The sequence below is a fragment of the Podarcis filfolensis genome (assembly GCF_964270895.1).
Source record: "Podarcis filfolensis genome assembly, chromosome: Z".
NCBI classification, from domain to species: Eukaryota; Metazoa; Chordata; class Lepidosauria; order Squamata; family Lacertidae; genus Podarcis; species Podarcis filfolensis.
The window spans coordinates 33,076,425-33,093,926 of record NC_139617.1 but is presented as its reverse complement, the minus strand read 5'-3'; the positions used below and the strand labels follow the sequence as shown (position 1 = coordinate 33,093,926).

The window sequence follows — 17,502 nt, the reverse complement described above, 5'->3', positions numbered from 1 at the left end:
TGCCTCTGAATCAAACAAAGCAGTAATCTGTGGGAAACCTGGTTGCCAGTGGCTGCAATTCAGCGGTAAAACACAGGAGTGCCAGGACAAAAAAAACAAAACCCTGCTCAGGCATAGACCTGTGCCTAGAAATGCAACACAAAATGAAGTGTGGATAAGCCCTCGCTCACTCCCTCAATCCAGAAGAATATAAGGAGAACCTGATGGATTAGACCAACGGCCCGTCTCCTAATATTCAGCTTCGTGGGATGTCCACAGGTTCTAGGATGATGAGGGATGGAGAAAAACGTTTCTCCGTCTGCTTTCTCCATGCCATGCATAATTTTATAATCTTTTGTGGTGTTGCCTCTTATTCACCTTTCCTCTAAACATTATTATTATTATTATTATTATTATTATTATTATTATTTAAATTTATATACTACTGATTATCATGAGGACCACAGGGCAGTTGGCAACATAGAACACAAGAGCTGTAATACAATAATAGTAAAGACAACAAAGCAATAAATGAGAAAATAAATAAACAAACCGAGCCTCAATAGTTGACGCTGCAACCTTCCCTCATAGGGGAGATTTATACGATTTGAAGAGAAACCATAGGGGAGTCCCTCCACCCCCATCATCATTTGGGTTGTCCCTTTCTGAATTCTCACCCCCCAGGCACCCCACTCACACCCTCTCCTTTCCCATTTCCTCACCCTCCCGAGCTCCAGCTCTGGGGGTCGCTAGGCGCTGTGGGTCTCATAATGACGAACCCCCCCCCCCCCAACATTTGTGACTGAAGAGATCCCCTGGTCCAACCTGCCACCTCTTCTCTCATCACCCTCTCCTGTGCTGGATCTGTGTGAGACTGAAATCTGTTTTTTAATAGAAAAAAGAAATACCCACGATGGCAGCCATTTGCTTTAGGCCTTCATTTTTCACTCCCTGCAAGGTCACGGGCCTGTATTGTCTCTGTCTAATGGGATGCTATTAAGGCCTGGCCCGTAATGTGCAAGCCACATCACATTCTGCCATGTGAGATCAAACCCCGGGCAAGTTTCCAATTTCCTCCTGTCCGCCTGCAGTGATCTTATCAAAACCTGAGTGATCTCTTTATAAGGAAATCAAACTGGAAGGCGTTCTGTGGCCGGCTTTCCTTCGAGGCAGATGGATGGAGGAGCACTGGGTGGCTGCTAACGGCCTCCTCTGTCCTCCCCCACCCAGATTTCACTTTCCCACTGGGAAAGGTCAAAATGGCGATTGCCACAGGGGGTGCTGGAGAGGCCACTGCTCACTCAGAAACATATGCTGCTTTCCACCCCTGGCTCCTCCATCACACCTTTCCAAAGTTCCATCTCCTTTCAAGCGCCGGCAGAGCTTTCGCCGTTGAGCATCTCATTTCCTGGGGGAAAGCGCATGGTGGCCATTTTTACCATGGAAATGGGTCAACCTCACATCTGTTCATTGTGTGGTGAAGCCTGACCCTCCCTTAAAAGAAACAGCAACCCCAAAGAGGTTGTAAAATGATGCAGCCTCAGGACAGCCAGTGTGGTATCAGTGGTTAGAGAGCTGGACCAGGATCTGAGAGATCAGGGTCCAAAGTGACACCCATTGCGTGACCTTGGCCCATTTACAATCTCTCAGCATAACCAGCCTCGCAGGGCTGTTGTAAGGATAACAGGGAGAGAGAACCAAGTGTACCACCTTGAACTCCTTGGAGGAAAATGTATACTGTAAGAGTGTGTGTGTGTGTTGTAGCCAGTGTTGTAGCTCTGCTCAGTAGAGCCCACAGAAGCCAATAGATACGGCTAACTTAGGTTCATTTTGCTCTGAGCAGAACTTGGAAACAACCTTATATAGTGGTACCTTGGGTTACAGACGCTTCAGGTTACAGACGCTTCAGGTTACAGACTGCTAACCCAGAAATAGTACCTCAGGTACTATGCTTTGCTTTGCTTCAGGATGAGAACAGAAATCGCACGGTGGCAGCGGAAGACCCCATTAGCTAGTGGTACCTCAGGTTAACAGTTTCAGGTTAAAAACAGACCTCCAGAACGAATTAAGTTCTTAACCTGAGGTACCACTGTAGCTCCATATGTGTGTGCCTGTGCGTGTAAGGCTGTCATCACACTCGGCATTTCGCATGGCTGATGACAGGCAGGCCCAGGCAAGTTGCTTAAGAGAGCAAGGGGAGTGTGGCTTGGCATGGGAGGGGCATAGGGTAAGCCGGAAGGGGAGGGATTTGGGCAAGCTGTAGTGGGGGTGGGCAAAAGTGTGGGTGAGGTGTAAAGGAAGTGGGGTTGATTAAGTGTGGGGAAAGGATGGTTGGGAAAAGTGTAGGAGGGGTTTGGGCATGGAACGAGCTGGGGTGGCCACTTCCAGTGTTTGTTTTAGAACTGTACTGGAAAACTTGCTGCAAAAGAGACATTTCTGTAAAGGCGTAGGAAAGTGTGGTATAGTGGTTAGAGTGTCGGACTTGGTTATTTTGAGGGGAAGGTATCTAGAGGCAGACATCTGTGTAGAAAGGCTGTAGTTCAAAGGGTAGAGCAGATGCTTTGGATGTAGAAGGTGCCAGGTTCATTCCCCAGTAGCATCTCCCACAGGGCTGGGAGAGACTCCCTGTCTGAGACCCTGGGGAGCCATTGCCAATCAGGATGGACAATTCTGAGCTAGATGGACCAGTGATCGACTCAGTAGAAGGCAAGTTCCCATGTCCCTATTTAATATCTGTCCTTTGTTCCACACCATGAAGTCTGGAGTCCTTCTTTATTTTGAGGAGAAGGACTGTAGTTCAATAGTAGGGCATCTCCAGCGCATGCAGAATGTGCCAGGTTCAAACCCTGGCAACATCTCCTGGCAGTGCTGGGAATGTTGCCTGCCTGAAACCCTGCAGTTACCCTGCCAATCAGTGTTGAAAATACTGAGCTAGATGGACCAATCGCCGGACTTGGTATAAGGCAGCTTTTTATGTGTAGAAAAATAGTACAGGAGACATTAAGCAAAGGTTGTCCTTGCTTTCTGGAGTTCATACACTTCTTTCAACAGGATTTCTAAAGTATTAGAAACTACTGAATCGTCCTAAACCTCCTTCATTAACTGGGGGGGAAAAGGTAGATGAGAGTTTCTTTTAGCTATCACTGGCTATTTTGCTGCTCTCATATCTACCGGGCAACATTTTTAACGTGGAAACAAAGCCTGATGTGAATTAAGTGTATCCGGTTTCTTTCATGTTGCCCTCTGGACAGTTGCAAATCTGGTTCTGATTTGGAGACTGCTTTGGTTGGAATAGAAGTTGTTTCGGGGGTCAATCCTGCCAGATCATTCACACAGATGATGTAATTTTCTGCACATTTTAACAAGTGCCGGCTGAAAATATCTCACACATTCCCCCTCCCCCTGCCAATCATTCTCTATAAATTAATGAGAAAAGAATTTGTACTCAAAAATTATGGGTGTAAATCTTGGGCTATGGCATTGTTGCTGTTAAGGACTACTAAGATCACATGCAAACCCTATCCCTAACCCTCATCCACTTCAGTCTGTAGTACTGGCACTCTTACAGGTTCCATATAATCCTTGTTCCACTCTTGTAAGAAAGTAATTATTCAGTGTGACAGCATCTACACTTTGGAACTCCCTGCCTATTGATATGAGGCAGGCACCTTTGATGTTCCATTTTCCATGCCTTCGAAAAACTTTTTGATTAGCAAAGCTGAACCACCCATGTCATTTTATTATGTACAGTTGATTTTCAGATCTCTTGGTTTCATTTATATTTTGATATAAATTTGAAGAATTTTATTTAAAAAATCAAAATACAGATAACACACACACATACACAGACAGAGTACTTGATAAGACTCCCCTGCTCAGTGCCTGAAGGTCCCAGTCCTGCCACTCACCACCTGGCCCAGGGGGCCTGATGGGCTCTATAAAGGACTGCTGCCGCTGCTGCTGCTGGGCAGAGAGGGCTCCATTTTGTTTTGTTTTTGTTTTTTTGTTTAAATTGCTGTTATTTTTTACCTATGTCATTTTAAACTGTGATATTAATGCTGTATTCTTAGTTTTAGATTTTGATTTATGTGGAAATTGTGTGTATTTTTTTGATGTGGTTTATTTATTGTTTATGACTTTTGTAATTATGTAAATCTTGTTATGCTGTAAGCTTCCTTGAGCATTGTTTTCTTAACTGTGGAAAGGCGGCATACAAATAGAAAATGATGATGATGATGATACGGTTGTGTCAAGTGCTGGTCTTACTCAGAGTAGACCTGTTGAAGTTAACAGACATGGCTAACTTGCACCCATTAATTTAAAGTACAGTCATACCTCGAGTTGACTGCGCTTCGGGTTGAGCTCGTTCGAGTTGCGCTCTGCGGCAACCCGGAAGTAACGGAGCACGTTACTTCCGGGTTTTGCCACTTGTGCATCCGCAGACACTCAAAATGAAGTCACGCGCATGCGCGGAAGTGGCAAAACGCGACACGCGCCGATGCACTGTCACGTCTTGTGTTCCGTTCAGGATGTGAACGGGGCTCCGGAATGGATCCCGTTCGCATCCCGAGATACCACTATAGATTTACTCTGAGTAAAAGTTAGTTGAATGCAACCTATTACTATTTTTAATAAATGTTTTATACTAATTTTCGTAAACCGCTTAGAGATTTGTTTGATCAAGCAGTGTATACATCTTGCTAAATAATAATAATAATATACCATTTGCAGTGAATATTTTAGATCATTTTATACTGAACACTTACATATTTATCTGTTGGATCAAGCGGTTTTATGTGTCTTGCTGAATAATAATAATAACAATAAAGCCAGAATGCATCGAGACAAGTGAGCTCTATGCGAATGGAAGAATCACTGGCGCGATGTCTGTGATGTATCATCGCCTGTGCTCTCTTGAGCACCAGGATCTCCCCTTGACAGTTCTCAGCAGCTCCCAGGCATTTGCCTCCGTGTGAAATTTCAACATTTGGATTTGCATTTGGCTGCTCCTGCCAAAGTCTCCCAGTGGTTTAAGAATGGCTTGAAACTAAGCCACATATCACTCCATCCTTTTGCTCCCTCCCTCCTTCTCTGTGTATGTATATATAATATAGTTGCTGCCTCCTACCGTCGACAGGAGCTGCAGGATGGATTCATTTTGACGTGTGGCTTTGAATCCTGCTAGCTCCCATCTTAGCCAGCTGTTCCAGCATCCCCACCACCACTCTCTACTCTGTTAGTGAACCAAACTGGAGTGGAGACTGGGTGGGGGAGGAGGAAGAGGAGGTTAGGATGGCAACAGCCTCATTCGCTGGCTCTTGTGCTGTGCTCTTCTGAATGGTCCAGAGTCTCATATTTCAAAAAGCTGATGGAGAAAGACTCCAGCCAAAACTACTTCTCAAGGGCGGGCTGGAATGGGCCTCACTCGTCTCCAGGGATCATTATTCATGTTTTTATTGGAAGTACAGAAGGAAAAGGTTTCTCTCTTCTTTTTTTGGATGGGGAAGGGGTGTTGGTGGAGAGCGATCAGGCGATTGGGATGGAGAGGGGAGTAGTTGGGCAGTGGAGGGCAAAGATGTCTGGGTAAGATGGATGGGGAGAGTTTGTTCCAGAGGGGGTGTCAGATAGGGATGGGCAAATCTGTACATTTCAGTTTCTCAGTTTCTCATTTTTCCAATCTTAAGTTTTGTTCTCCACTTTCCCACATCAGTTTTCCATTTTTGAAAAAAATTTAAAAGCCTCCTGAACATTTGCTGGTGTTTTAGTGCAAATTTTTCCTCATCTGCAAATTTTTTGGTACTATATTGCCTAATATACAGATTTTGTTCCTGTTGTTGCAAAGCATGATCTTTATATTTTCCTAATAATACATTGTTGGGTGTCATTGCCGGACTAAGATGACCCTTAGGGTCCTTTCCAAGTATACAATTAAACGTCCAAGATTTTCACTAACATAGGCATTTGTTATGCATGCTTTGCCTTAGCATATGCATTTTTGTACACGTAGTTTTGGCATTGCAAAATTCAGGGAAGTGTAAATTCTGAAGGAGGGCTGTTTTCAGTTTGCATTGAAGGTATAGATTTGGTAGACTTGTTTTTAAACACCAACTGAATAGAACGCATCACACACCCCCAGCTTCAGGTGTGGCCTCAGAGTTGATTAGGGTTGCCATATTTCAAAAAGTGAAAATCTGGACATAAAAGTATTCAGAAGCATCACTGTCTCTAACCATGGAGGCAAAGCATAGCCATCGTGGCTCCCTCCTCCTCCATGAATTTGTTGAAGTCTCTTTTAAAGCCAACCAAATTAGTGGCCATCATTATCTCCTGCGGGAGCAAGTTCCATACTTCAACTCTGCACTGCATCAAATACTTGCCCTGAATCTTTGAACATTCTGTTTCATTGGATGCCCACCAGTTCATGAGCTGCAAGACCCTTTTAAAGCCATCTAAGTTGTTGGTCATCGCTGCCTCCTTCATAGTTTGTCATACATATAGGACAATATCTTCCGCAAACTCTTCTTTCTGTTGTTCAGCTGCTGTTCCTTTTAAGGGAGAGTTGGGCTCCACTTTCCCACCGCAGAGGAACTCCAGGCCATTTCCTCCATGAGCAGGGCTTGGATGGCACATTGGATCACACAGATGCCAAGCAAAGGGGTACGAGAGTCTTCTTGGAAACATAAGGGATTTCAGCAGATTTCCCCCCACCCCACCCACATTCTGTTTTCCTTGCCTGAAGCCGTTTTAGCTCACGCACGATGCTCTGTCACAACAATGCTACCATCTTGCACGGATGGGTGCCTAATTGCAGCTCAGGAAAAAAAAGAGAGAGAAAGATTGTGCAGAAGGACTCCCATTTGGGAGTTGGGATTTCAGGAGTAGGGATTCCTAAAGTGTTTTGGGGTTCACATCTGCCTGCAAAGTTACACTGGATCCGATGAGCAGTCCCTGGGCAGAACCTCAACTCTGTGTGGTCTTGGGAACCCACTGCCCCTCAGTCTGGCAGACCTCATAGGGTTGTTGTGACCAAAAAGAATAAAAATGAAACCATCCCATGCATTGCTGATAAGGCATGGTAAAAAGAACATAGTAAAGAAGGATTTTGCAGCCGAAACTGGCCTGTCCTTCTGGCCTCAATACCCCTCACCCCTGACCCAATATATTTTTATTGGTATTTCTGCAAAGGATTGGGCAAATTCATGGAGGAGAAGGCTACCAATGGGTGCTGGCCACAATGGCTATGCTCTGCCTCCACAGTTGCTTCTGAATGCCAGCTGCTGGAAGCTGAAGGAGGGGACAGCTACTGCAGTGCTCAGGTCCTGCATGCTGGCTTCCCATTGGAGCATCTAGTTGGATGCTGGGAGGACAAGGTGCTGGACCAGAAGAGCTCTAGGAGGCAGGCTGTTCTGATGTTCTGATGTGCAACATCAGCAAACTGGTACAGAAGCAGTGAATAGGGAGAAACAGAGGTAGAAGTAAACTGTGTAGAATGAATTATTATACACATTTTGTTACAATCCAATCCAATTGACAACCACATTGCTGAAAGACATAAAGGCATCAGTTTTATCTCCTTTGCTCGATATGTAATCCCTCAACAGATGAGTGTGAGTAACCGGCGGTGTGATTGTATCACTTAATTTATTTACGTAATGGACAAAGGGAAGCCAGGTGCTACCAAGTCAATCACATTTAATATGCCCTTATCTGTATTGTGTTAAATACTCAGGGAGCGCTGTATCCCAAACCTTTTCCATCTATCCCCTTTGGATGGACTCTTAGGGAGCTACAGTTCCCAGAGTTCTCTGTGAAGAGGGATTTATCAGTCTGGAAACTGTAGCTCTGGGAGGGGAATAGAGGGGGGGTCTCCTGACAATTCTCAGCAACTCTACACCAGTGTGGTGTAGTGGTTAAGAATGGTGGACTTGTAATCTGGTGAACCGGGTTCGCTTCCCTGCTCCTCCACATGCAGCTGCTGGGTGACCTTGGGCCAGTCACACTTCTCTGAAGTCTCTCAGCCCCACTCACCTCACAGAGTGTTTGCTGTGGGGGAGGAAGGGAAAGAAGATTGTTAGCTGCTTTGAGACTCCTTAAGCGGAGTGAAAGGTGGGATATCAAGTCTATAACTCCTCCTCCTCCTCCTCCTTCAACTCCTTGATCAAATTACAGCTCCAGAATCTGTTGGGGGGAAACCAGGACTGTTTAAAGTGGTATAATATGGTGTGAATGTGGCCGGCGATAGGCACCTCCTCTTGGTGCAGTGGAGGTGAGACTCTTGTCAGCCTGACAGCCACATTCCTTTACGGGCAACCTTCCATGCTAGCGGTGGGCGGGACCAGAGGAAAATCTGGGTGGAGCAACAAATGTAAATACTACTTTTATATAGTAAGCTAGTTTCTGCACAATTTGACACACACCTCTCTCCATCCTCCATTCAGGCAAGCCAGAGGCTTGATCAGAGCTCAAGGGGACACATCCCAGACAGGCAGAAATGCTCAAGCTGAGTATGGAGCAGGGTAAGGGAGGTTTGTGGCATGGAAAGGGGTTGTGGCCTGGGGAGAATCCTGAGCGCCAGGCAGAAAAGCTCAGCAGGGCTGCATTTGGCCCTCAGCCCTGATAATCTGCAGCCCTACATTTTTCCAAGGGGCAAAGTGGTGGCTTTTAGCCCACCCTAAAGTGGGCAACTTCACCCTCCCCCCCTCTTCCGCCCACCTCAGCTGGCAGCTTCTCTCATCTGCCTGAGCTGTGTTCCACCTGCTCCCAGCTCGTTGCATAGGAAGCCGCTATTGATCACCAGTGTGGTTGATGGTTAATTAAATTGGACAGCTCTGCCATTCGGTGGTGAAGAGGAGGAGGGAAGGACCTGCTCCTTTTGCGTACATGTGTGCACAGCCAGGTCCTGCTGAGTTGGGCGTAATCCTTGCCAAGAGGAACCACTGTGAACAAGGCTGGTTCCCTGCTGGAAACGGAGAGTTAGAATCAATCCCATCCTTCCCTCCCTTCGGTGGGGCAGGATGTTGTAAGATCTGGCGGCGAGGAAGGCAGCCTCTGGCCTCCTGCCTGGACACATTACACGCTGGGATCCAAAGTCAAACTCGGAGTGCAGTGCTCTTTCTCATCTGCCCCTCTCTTTCTTGCACATCCAGCTCTCCTCCCTCCCTCCCACCTCTCTTTCTACCCCACAAACTTACTGATTGATAAAAATATTTCTATATATAATTCTAAATAAATAAATAAATAAATAAATAAATAAATGCATGCCAGGTCTGGCAATTGGCTCTCAGCAAGGAAGAACTGTGCAAAGAGATTGAAATGGCAGAGCTTGCTGGCAGCGGGAGGTGGAGATGGGCTCCCCAGAGTTCCCTAGGGTTGGCGCCCCTGCTATGCATTCATGGTGTAATGCTTCAAAGTGAGGAATTCCCTTCTGTCTGCGATAGAACCGGTGACCGAGGGCTCAGAATGCTTGCTTGTTTTCCGCCTCTCAGCCACCTTCAGCCTGGTTAACATCTTGAGTATACTGCCACTTTGTGCTCTGACATACAAACTAAGGACCAGTTCTATGAGGAACTAGACCAGGCTGCCAGGAGAGCCGCAGACTGTGAAGACCTATTTTTCTTGCTGAGAGATTTCAATGCCAGAGTTGGGAACGAACATCAGCCATGGGACAATGTGCTCTCCCAAGTCCCAGGCTTTGTGCATTGCAGAGATGTCTGCAAACACGACATGAAGGCTGGCAACAACAACCCCGCTGTGTGGGAATCCCTCGGAGACGATTGCAGTGCCTGGAGACACACAGTCAGGTTGTGTATCCATAGCAGCGACCAGAGAAGGAATGACAGCTGGGAGGAGCACAGAGAGAAGAAACACCATGGTGCACCTGTAACATCACCAACCTTCATCAACCCCAGATGCAACAAAACATGTCTCTCCTGTATTGGTCTCTACAACCACATCAGGTGCCAGCAGTTTGACTTCACCCCCAAAGGCACACTCCTCCATTGTCTCCCAAGACAAAAGGATGCCAACAACAAGTGGCAATCCAGGTGTGTGCCCTCCAAAAAAACCCCTTCTCTACCCACTTTCTCCATGCTTTGCTTTTCTTTTTGTCATAACAGCATGGGACCAGCAGCAATTAGCTTTAAGAACCTGTGACCAATTTACTTATGGGATTACTTTACCCCATATTCACCCGTTTTGATCAGTGGTGTAGCACTATTATGGGTGCCACATAATGCCCATTATGGAAGAAATCAATCTTATAGTGTGGCAGCATGTACACTTTGATGCCAATTGACATCAAGCTGGTGCGTTCACTGTACACTATTTGGCACCTGCTAAAACACATTTTGGCTTAGGCAAAGCTACCCAGATGTTTAGAAACTTGTTGCAAGTTCTGATTGGTTTTTGGTTTATTGTTACTTTAACTTTTTGAAAGTTTAAAATTATTATTGTTAATTCTTCTTAGTGATAATTTTATCATTTTATCGTTTTTGTGAACTCTTTTGAGGTGAGGGTTCCCCCCTCATTGTTATTATTTTTTTTTTACAATCAAGCAGTGTATGCATTTTATGAAAGAAAGAAATTATGGTGTAGACTTCTGGTGGGTGCCAGTTGGGCTTCTGTAACACGCGAGGGACACACCTAACACTTAACCAAGGAGTTGGCTCATGACAAGACCATCTCCTTGAGCCATTCCTGTTCAGTGTGTCCGCACACTTGGTAGCTTTCCCAAAAGCCAGTTAGAGTGTGCTGTCTGCCAGTCTTTATCCCTCTCTGGATTATGAAATATAACCTGCCTTCATCTCCCCCCCCACCCACACGCTGTGGCTGCCACTACAGCATACCTGTACTGGACTTCCTGTACTTTGCATCTGAGCACCAACTCACTTCGAAGCCAGACTGCTCTTTGCCCGCTGACAATGCAATGCTGGACTTTCTCCTCCCAGCCACCCTCTCCCAGGGGGACCCTGGATGCTAATGCAATGCAAGGCAGAGAAGAGCAGCTTTGCTATGGCTTGTTGAAACAGTTGTTTTTTTGGAGAGTGGGACAGATAAAATCCACAAGGCCTCCAGCACAGCTGGAGTTTTACCTGGGACCAGGTACCCAGCTGGGACCAGGAAGAATGTAAGAAGAGCTCTGCTGGATCGGATCAAAGGCCCATCTTGTCCAAAAACATCTGGAAGGTGGCCACATAGAAATGCTCTGATAGCTTATGCTTGGGGATTTAGGCTTGAAAAGGGGGTTCTTTCCCCTAAAAGGAGGACTGGACAAGTTAATGGAAGGGAAGGCTTTTTGAACAACAACAACAACAACAAAGTTTTATTGATTTCCAAAAATAACAATTAGGAAAAAAGAAAAAAGTTACAAAAACAATATCTCAGCTCCTCACCATTCCCCCCCTCTAGGAAAGCTATTGATGGCTATTAGCCATGAGGTTCTGCCTCCATGGTTGGAGGCAGCAATGCTTCTGAAACCCCATTGCTGGAAACCAAACAGGAGGAGAGAGTGTTCTTGTGCTTGAATACTGCTTGCAGGTGTTCCATTGGGGTGTCTGGCTGGCCAATGCGAAGACAGGATGCTGCACTAGATGGGCCACTGGCCTGCTCCAGCTGGCTTTTATTATGTTCAGCTATTGGCAGAGGAGCCCCCAATGGTAGTTCTGCCACCCTCAGAAGTTTGTAGATTTGTTGGGCGGTGATGGCCCAGGAGAGATATTCTTGTTAAGTATAATTGTTTAATTGCCCTGAAATGGAGAATGCCTGTATGTATATTGCTGAAGGTTTCACACTTCATTGTGAAATTCCAATTTCATTGGAATTGTACACTAAAAAAATAGCTCTCGGTCTGCTGGCAGAATTATAGCAAAGAGGCAGACAGACTGACCACTCCTGGGAGGAAATTTCCTCAATCTGAGAGCAGCCATCGAAAAAGTCCTCTCTCCTGTCACCACCAGCCATGCTTCTGATGTTGATGGGACCTCCACCACCTCTTCTCCTTCTCCTTCTCCTTCATATACCGCTAAGCCCTTTGAGCAGGACTACACTCTGCCCTTGGCTTTGGTCCCAGATGCATTGTTTTGCGTCGGGGAAAAAACAACTGCCTTGCTCTTTTTATTTGTCTTCTTATATGTGGACAGCATTTTGTAGGGGTATTGTTTTAAATTATTTTGAAGAGCTGAAAAATAATTTTGTAAGTGGTAGGAAAAGGCATTTGAGCAGCAGCAGCACAGAAATCCCCATAAGAGCAAGCAGATTGTATTTAGTGAAACAAAGCAACAAAGATGTTGGAATTCATTTATATCTGCTTTTGTAGCTCTCCAAAAACTGAATTCTGGCAGGATCCCCAAAGCGACAGGGAGTTGTGTTTGTCTAACAGCCATGAACAGCACAGAGTGTATCCAAAACTTCCCTTTCACAAACTGGGTATTAAATAGGCCTGTTGAACTGATTCAATATTTATGTTGATCCACTACCTGCCTTTTAACCAATTAATCTGATAAACTTTGCATATCACCAGATCTATGATACAGGCCAGGGGGCCTTTTTGAGTCACCAAAAGAAATCACTTTGCAAATTAAATAAGCAGAACCTAATGCTAATTGTTGGATGAAAAGGTAATTTTAATGGTTTCTTTTTGTTATTGTTGTTGTTGTTTCCAATCACAGAGAAAGATTGAGTAACAGAAAGAGGAAGGAGGTGTCAAAGAGCAAAAAAGAGTGGGAGGATGTGTGTGTGAGAGAGATTGCACTATGCAATCTATGTAAATAGGCTTGCCATATTTCAAAAAGTGAAAATCAAGTCAGAAAATTTGTTGAGCTTTTTAAAGTTTCTGCCCAGATCTCGGGGGGTGGGGGGTGGGAATGAAGCTACAGTGGTACCTCGGGTTAAATACTTCATTTGTTCCGGAGGTCTGTTCTTAACCTGAAACTGTTCTTAACCTGAAGCACCACTTTAGCTAATGGGGCCTCCTGCTGCTGCTGCCGCGCCACTGGAACATGATTTCTGTTCTCATCCTGAAGCAAAGTTCTTAACATGAAGCACTATTTCTGGGTTAGCGGAGTCTGTAACCTGAAGCGTATGTAACCTGAAGCGTATGTAACCCGAGGTACCACTGTATTTTAAAGGGAAATTGCCAGTATTGTAGAGTTGTAAATGTCATCTAGGTTCAGGAATCACAGCTAGCACTTTTTATTCGTGGAAAAGCCTCGTTGCACACCTGTCCTGCTAACACAGGTTGTCTGTGCTCCCTCAGCAGCGAGTGGAAGAGACACTTAAAAAAATTAATTGTCCTTTAAGTGTAATATAGATCATTTCTGCTAGTCTTTGTTGTCTGGTGCATAATTACTTTATGGTGCTATAAAATATATATTGCATTCCCTGGCAACATTTATAGCACAAAGCAAGGTTGCCAGTGTTTCTGGGGAGTCAGATGTGGAAGGATCATAGCTCAGTGGTAGAGCATCTGGTTTCGCACACAAGAAGTCCCAGGTTCAGTCCCCAGCAGCATCTCCAAGCAGAGCTGGAAATGTCTCTTGCCTGCAACTGTCTAGAGCAGCTGCCAGCCAGACTAGACAGTGCTGAGATAGATGGAACCCAATGGTCTGATTCAGTAGGTTGCAGCTTCGTTCTTAAATCAGAACCACGAGGATGGGAATCTAACTTTCTTTCTTAGAGGAAGGGTGAAGCATCTGTTTTGCATAAGAAAGCTCCAGGTTCAATCCCCAAAGGCGTCTGTGAGAGACTCCCCATCTTAAACCTTGGAGAGCCTCTGAAAGTCAGTGGGTAGACAACACAGAGTTAGGTGGGCCAATGGTCTGCTTCAATACAATGCCTCTTCCTATGTTCCTGTTTAAATCAAAACCACAACCTATTTATTTTTAGAGGGAGGGACATAGTTGGACAAATGGTCTGTATAAGACAGCTTGTACGATGAGCCCATGTAGCATTTCAAAACGAGGTGGTGGTGGTGGGGTAGAATAAAATAATGCCTTGATGCAATGCAATTATTCAGCTAAATCTGTATTGAAATGTGCAAAGGGCTTTGGCTGTGCTAGTGATGGTGAAGTCTCTGGCTGTGATTGACCGAGCTGCCCTCATGTGACAGAAATATTGTGAGCTGACATTAACAATAAGTGCAATCTTCCTAATTTAAACATATATATCAATATAAGCAATCCTTGTGTCCAAACAAATATCCTAACGGAATTGACAATTGTAAGATACATTTCATTTTACTATCGGTTTGAATGCCTGGACAGCTCATATTAATATAGATGTTTAATCATGATTGATGGATTGTCCTTATCCTTAATGTCAGCTGATAATATTTCTGCATTCAGATCATGGAGTAATGGAGGGCGGGTGTTTATCCTTCCAACCATAAGGAATTTTGAGTTCATCACCCATTGGTTCAATGTCCCCACATCTCAGGAACATAAATTAAAAGTGCGCAAAGATATGCAGATATTGAGGATTTTCCCCAAACACAGAGAATCTGTATATGATTTCTGACCAGAAAGAGCCACAGGATGTGCCCACATCATATGACACCCCCCCCGGGAGGAATTATCAGCATTACGTCTCTGGCGTCTAACTGGCCAATTCCTTCCTATACAAAAAACCCTCTTCTCTTGGTGGTGATCTGGGATACTTTTTTCCTGTCATCTTATTGACCCTGGTTCTAATTGGAGCTCCAAAGACACTCAGCAGCGCCAGGCCCCCCAAGATGCATCTTCAGCAAAGAGAGTCATAAAGGCAGCCCTGGGATGGGAAAATCAATCCTTTAAAGTGGAAATCAATAGCTATAACTAATATTAATAGTGATTATCCTGTCTCTATTGCACTTTGCAGCTGGGAATGAATTGTTTTCAAGGATTTAGTGGTTGCTGAACTTTGCAATGCAACACAGAGCTGGAGATTTAGCACAGAGAGAAATCTGCTTCTGTCTGAAGCAGCATGGGGCACCAATTATAAGAATGTAAGAATAGTCTGCTGGATCAGGCCAAAGGGGACCCATCTAACTCAGCATTCTGTTTTCACAGTGGCCAAACTGATTGTCCACCGAGAAGCCCACATGCAGGACCTGAGTGCAACAGCAGCTCTTCCTACATGTGATTCCCAGCAACTTCCTCAGGCATGGAGGTTCTGCTATTATGGTAGACTTTCATATGGGGAGCCCCGCTAGATTGGACTAAAGACCTATCTAGTCCAACCTCCTGTTCTCACAGTAGTGTCCTTATGTCCTCATGCCAAGGCCTTGCTCCCAAGCCCAACTGCAGGCTTGAAGAGCTGCCACCAAACTGTTCAGTACAGCCTGGCTTTCAGCAGTGATAATTCCAAACAAGACTGAATAAACAATCCTGACTTGCCCACATTGCTTTGTATTTTGTCTGCTGCCAATTGGACTTTAAGGGACTGTGTTGATGAAAGGGAAGAGTGTGAGAGAAAGGGGAGGTATGAGATATCTTTATGTGCCCCCTTGCCCAGATTCTCCGGAGCTTTGGGCTGGGTTGTCATCAATATGTTGATGAAACCCAGCTTTATCTGTTGATGGACGGCCACCCTGACTTGGCCCCGGACACACTGACCAGATGCTTGGAAGCTGTGGCTGGATGGCTGCGTGGGAGCCGGTTGAAGTTAAATCCTTCGAAGACAGAGGTCCTCTGGCTGGGTCAGGATGACATGGGGTTGGGGGGCCAACTCCTATCTCTTGTTGGGGCTCATTTAGTGCCAACGCCTTCTGTCAAGAGCCTGAATGTAACCTTCGATGCCTCCCTTTCCATGGAGATGCATGTTGCAGCCACAGCAAAGGTGGCATTTTTCCATCTCCGCTGTATTAAGCAGTTGGTCCCTTACCTTTCTCGCCCAGTCTGGCCACAGTGATCCATGCGATGGTCACCTTCAGGCTTGACTACTGTAATTCACTCTACGCAGGGCTGCCCTTGAAGCTGACCCAGAAACTCCAGAGGGTGCAGAATGCCGCGGCGAGGCTCCTTACGGGGTCCTCGCCATGGGATCACATTCATCCAGTGCTTTACCAGCTGCACTAGTTCCCGGTGGAGTACAGGGTCAGATTTAAGGTGCTGGTTTTGACCTTTAAAGCCCTATGCGGCCTAGGACCCACATACCTACGGGACCGCCTCTCTTGGTATGCCCTGTGGAGGACCTTAAGGTCCATAAATAACAACACTCTAGAGGTCCCGGGCCCTAAGGAAGTCAGATTAGCCTCAACCAGGGCCAGGGCCTTTTCAACACTGGCTCCAGCCTGGTGGAACGCTCTGTCTCATGAGACCAGGGCCCTGCGGGATCTGATTTCATTCTGCAGGGACTGCAAGATAGAGGTGTTCCACCTGGCCTTTGGTTTGGACTTAGTCTGACCCTTATGTTTCCCTTCCTTTATGTGATCTATGGGCTACTTTTAAAATGAGGCTGCATTTCAAATTGCATTTTAACCGGTATTTTAAAATGTTTTGGGTTTTTTTGTCATCCCCCCTTATGTTTTTACTGTAATTTTTACTGGTGTTAGCTGCCCTGAGCCCGGCTCTGGCCGGGGAGGGCGGGGTATAAATACAATATTATTATTATTATTATTATTATTATTATTATTATTATTATTATTATTATTATTATAACAGGTAGCTGCCCCAGACTGTGTCAGACCATTGCATCTATCTAGCTTAATATTGTCTACACTGACAGGCAGTAGCTCTCCAAGGCTTTGGAGAAAGAAGTTCCCAGATGCTACTGGGGACTGAATCTTCCACATGCAAAACATATGCTCTGCCACTGAGCTACATCCCTTCCTCTAAAAATAAAGTAAGTCTTCATGTTTTTGGTTTAAATAGGAGCATAGGGAACTGCCTTGTAAAAAAAACAAACCCCAGACCACACAGCTCAGTATTGTCTGCACCAGGCTTCCTCAACCTCAGCCCTCCAGATGTTTTGAGACTACAGTTCCCATCACCCCTGACCCGTGGTCCTGCTAGCTAGGGATCATGGGAGTTGTAGGCCAAAAAAACATCTGGAGGGCCGAGGCTGAGGAAGCCTGGTCTACACTGAATGCCAGTCTCTCTCATGCCCACCTGGAGATGCCATTGGGGATTGAACCTGGAACCTTCTGCATGCAAAACAGATGCTCCAATGCTGAGCCAGGACCATTTCCCCTTGATCAAACAAGTAGATTGATCAGGCCAAAGGTTAAGAAAATGAAGGTATTTAATTTCTCTTTGCTTGTTTATTGTTTGAGAGTGAGTGACTGGCCCAAGGTCACCCAGTGAGTTTCATGGCTGAGGAGGGGATTCAAACTCTGGTCTCTCCCAGATCCTAGTCTAACCACTACACAACACTGTCTTGTAACATGCATTCTTGTTGTATGATTGCATTTGAAAGCAAGCTTACTTAATATTTTAAAAGAAGAGGCATGTAGGCAGTAGCCAGTGAAATCTGAGTGAGACGGGGTCCAGATCTTGTAGCATGGCCGTCTCACTACAGCAGTGCAGCAGTGGACTCCAAGGCATCTCTCCC

General features: G+C 45.5%; 1 protein-coding gene across 1 annotated transcript in view; it reads left to right on the top strand.

Annotated features, from left to right (window-relative positions):
* The window catches only part of LOC310754562 (uncharacterized protein), a 39,737-nt gene extending 26,871 nt beyond the window's left edge, over positions 1–12,866 (top strand). Inside the window, exon 4 of the transcript XR_014543858.1 lies at positions 12,846–12,866. The gene's annotated coding sequence lies outside the window, so the exon portion shown is untranslated. The remainder of the gene's footprint in view (positions 1–12,845) is intronic.
* The last annotated feature ends 4,636 nt before the right edge of the window (positions 12,867–17,502 follow it).